At 35.1% G+C, this 4167-nt stretch overlaps 1 pseudogene; it reads left to right on the top strand.

Annotated features, from left to right (window-relative positions):
- LOC131805880 (beta-arrestin-1-like) overlaps positions 1-3288 on the top strand; it is an 8193-nt pseudogene extending 4905 nt beyond the window's left edge.
- The last annotated feature ends 879 nt before the right edge of the window (positions 3289-4167 follow it).

Raw genomic sequence — 4167 nt, 5'->3', positions numbered from 1 at the left:
GGAGATTTTGGTGGCTATTGTGCGCTGGAAATTAAGCGAGAACCTCATTTTGAAACCATTCTTGGGTGGCGCATGCTTAGTGCGATGGTGCTGAGTCCTGTTGGAAAGTCCAAGGTCTGCGGCCAAAATGTTTGCGTCGCCAGGGCTTTAATAGACCCTCCAGAATATTTTCGCGATAAATTCGGCATTTTTTCTGATGCCACGGTCGATTAATAAGAGCAGAGAGCGACCAACGGCTGTTATGGCGGCCCACACCATCACTATGGCCGGCGCTTGAGTTCTGGTGGCCAACCGAAGATGCACATTTTCAGCTGACCTCTTTGGCAAGCAAACACGATCATTTTGTTTGTTTACAAACTGCTGGACAACGAGTATTTTCTCATCAGAGACAACCAAATTCGGCAGTTCACCACTTTCGGCCAAGCGAAGCAACTCTTTAGAGTCTATCTCTTGAGTCTATTTTCTTTCTGTTGCGGTGTAAGTTCTTGTACTTTTTGGAATTTCAATGGCTTTATCCCGAGCTCATTTTTCAATATTTGCCGAATAAAATATTGCGATATGTTCAGCTCACGAGCCATTTTTCGGCCACTGCGAAGCGGGTTTCGATCAAGTCGCTTCTTTACTTTTCGAACCATTTCTGCTGATATTGCTGTTCTTCCGTCCATTTCCTTGACGTCGGGCTACGCTACCAGTATCACGATAACGAGCGATGGTACGCGACACAAAAGATTTATTTCCATTTAAATGCAAATATAAAGAGATCACACTATCACGCTTGAATTCCATCACGAATAACTTTTTTTCTGGAAATTCTTACCAAAATGCTTTTGTACGCTTGTAAACAATATAATGAGCTGTCACCTGGAATAATTTTAACAGCTGTCGGACGAGTGGCTTAGAAATGACAGCAGTTTGAAGTTGGTTGCAGTTTTTTCATTGTTGTTTTTCTAAGACCTTGCGGATATGTATTTAATACACATCCCAAAATATGAAATGGCCAACACAATTTTTATTTTGTAGGTAATGTATTGTTATTAAATATTTAAATATAATTTCAGGTATATGACCACCACTACCAATTTTCGACCACCTTTTCAAGCATTTGATGACGTATTTTAGCAATGAAAAAAAAAAAAAATCTGTGAATTTTATATGTATTATACTAAATATTTTCAATTTCGGATTCCCAAATCAACCATTTTTAAGAATGCATATAGCTTTGATCCTATACAAAGATTCCTCAATATTTTGAGATATTTACGTTTTAGTCATATTCTCTATTAAATTTCGTAAATTTTTTTATAGAAACTATGATCTAACGTTACTAGCAAAAATATCAAAACTGGTCCACATTTTAGTACTGTCCTAGTTGTAAGATACCCCTCATTTTAAGTTAATTAGGATTTTGGCCTCACTTTCTATTGAATTTGTTTAAAAATTCCAAACTTGCAGTTTCTAATGGGTTGTACCACCGGCGGCAGAATATTGTTTATATTTGAGTTCTAGAAAGATTTGCAAAATTTGATTTCACCCACAATACAGTACTGAAGATTCTTGGTATTTCGGAACGATATGCATATTTAGTTCCACTGAAGGGAGTATAAACGTTTGTAAAACTTGAAATTTGAACGATTGATTCACCAATGAAACAGTTATATTTTTCCTTTAATTTTTTCTATAATCTTCAACCACGATGAGTCGTTTTAATTTCCTTGTACTCCGTTAACTTGAACTGATCGCCAGTTTTAAACTGTATCTAAGTATGTTTAAATTAAAAAAATATATATATTAAAAAGTTGAAAAGATGTTTTTATTTTTAATAAACAGTTTCCCAAAACGAAAGAATTTTAAAAAATATGGGATAAAAAGGGATGGCATACGACCTATCAATTCCATACACATATTTATGAATAATCCTACTTTTTATACCAAGTTAAAAAATTCTAAGTAACTCACTTTCTTTTTCTTTCAGGTGAACATATCGATGATAAACCACACAAACGTAATTCGGTACGCTTAACAATACGCAAAGTAATGTATGCTCCGTCCAAAGCGGGCGAACAACCATCCATTGAGGTTAGCAAGAATTTATGATGAAACCAAATAAAATTCATTTGGAGGCAAGTCTCGACAAGGAACTGTATCATCATGGGGAAAAAATTTCGGTGAATGTTCACGTGGCGAACAATTCGAATCGTACGGTTAAGAAAATTAAAGTATGTGTACGACAATTTGCCGATATCTGCCTATTTTCGACGGCGCAATATAAATCCGTTGTGGCTGAAACTGAATCCGAAGATGGTTGCCAGGTATTGCCCGGTTTTACATTATCAAAAGTATTCGAGCTGTGTCCACTGCTTGCCAATAACAAGGACAAGTGGGGCCTGGCACTGGACGGTCAATTGAAACACGAAGATACAAATCTAGCATCAAGTACACTCATAACAAATCCAGCCCAGCGTGAAAGTTTGGGTATTATTGTACACTATAAGGTGAAGGTGAAATTGCTATAAGTGGTCCATTAATGGGTGGTGATTTGGTGGCTGAATTACCGTTCACTTTGATGCATCCCAAACCTGAGGAAGAAGAAAATCCACTGTTGAGTGACAAATCACCGCGTCAAAGTATACGCGGTGATGCCCAGCTGGTACAGATCGGTAATGATGATTAGCAGCAGCAATACCGGTGCCAATAACACAGTGCAACAGGTGGTGTGCAAGAAGTACCAACCACAAATCTAATTCAACTGGACGACGATGATGCCCAAGATGATGATATAATATTGAAGATTTTGCACGTCTTCGATTAAAAGGTGCCGAAACGGAGGCCTAAATGTGTCTGTCCAAACAAACAACAAAGCCATATGCCATTTATAGTAATGAATGAAAACTCGTGTATTATCCATCATAGATTCTATTTCCACAGAACATTCTCTGTTGCAACAAAGAAAAACAAATGTTTTTTGATTTTAATCATCAAACACATGCTGAAATTGGTGTTAGTAGATACCCCCATCCAACAAACTCCAACTTTAGAGAAACTTGAACTTTGTGTTTTCTGCATATTTTACATCACTCTGATTGGATAGATTTTTATGTTTTAGACAAAATATTACTGTAGGCAAATCGATTTTTTTAAATATTCAATGTGAGCAAACCATTGTTGAAATTCTAGAAAGTAAATATTTAATCATAGCTAGTATATATGTATTTGACGATACTACGAATCTCAGGGCACAGCATTTTTGCGAGTTGCATGATGTTCGAAAATATAATAAATAACGTTTTTATTTTTTTGGAAAAACTATTGAAATGATTTAAAGGAAAATTGTCTATATATTTGTTATTAAATGAAATTTATGATCTAGAGGTCATCTGCAATTTGTAAAATACCTTCAGTTGGCTATTGAATACCTAGAGGCAATGTATTCTCAATAGGGGAACTTTCGTAATAGAAGACCCTAAGGAAAGACAACGAAGTATGATATTCCTTGTGGAATAACTATAGTTATTCTTGGAGCTATTCTATTTGAGAAGCATGCTGTTGCATATAAGAAAGGTTTACAGCCTTAAATGATTGTGTATTCTACTTCATATATCAGAGTAGAAGACCAATGAGGCTCCTTCTGTTTTTAGTAGATTTAATAGTGTTCTGTGGTCTATAGAAGACCTGATGGCAGATTATTGTATACAGAAGTCATTATTTGATACTGTCTACGTTGTAATAAATATCCTGATACAGAGTGATGTAAAATGTTATAAAGTCGTTTACACATGAAGTTTGCCTTCTTTCAAACTTGATTTTTCTTTTGTATAGGAACTACATAAAAAAACTAAAACAGCGAATGTTTCAAAGTCTATGTTTTCTTTTTCGTAAACGTCTAAGCTAGATAAACCTGAGAAAAACAGAAGGAGACGAAAGAAATGTTAACAACATAAATTAGAAATTACATGATAACATACAAAAGCATTCGATGTCCATGTTGATGTTGATGATCCCCTAGTAGTAGGAACTGTACGTACATATGTCACACACATGCAATTGAATTCAATTAATTATTTTAAATATTATATATAAAACAAATTGTATGTACTATATGATGTCCTTGTCACCTAGTGTTTAAGTTATAATTTATGCTATCAAATCTACAAACCTACCTATCTATCT

The sequence above is a fragment of the Musca domestica genome, unplaced genomic scaffold (assembly GCF_030504385.1).
Source record: "Musca domestica strain aabys unplaced genomic scaffold, Musca_domestica.polishedcontigs.V.1.1 63, whole genome shotgun sequence".
Lineage (NCBI taxonomy): Eukaryota > Metazoa > Arthropoda > Insecta > Diptera > Muscidae > Musca > Musca domestica.
The sequence above is the reverse complement of the archived record's forward strand: the minus strand, read 5'-3'. Positions and strand labels throughout refer to the sequence as shown.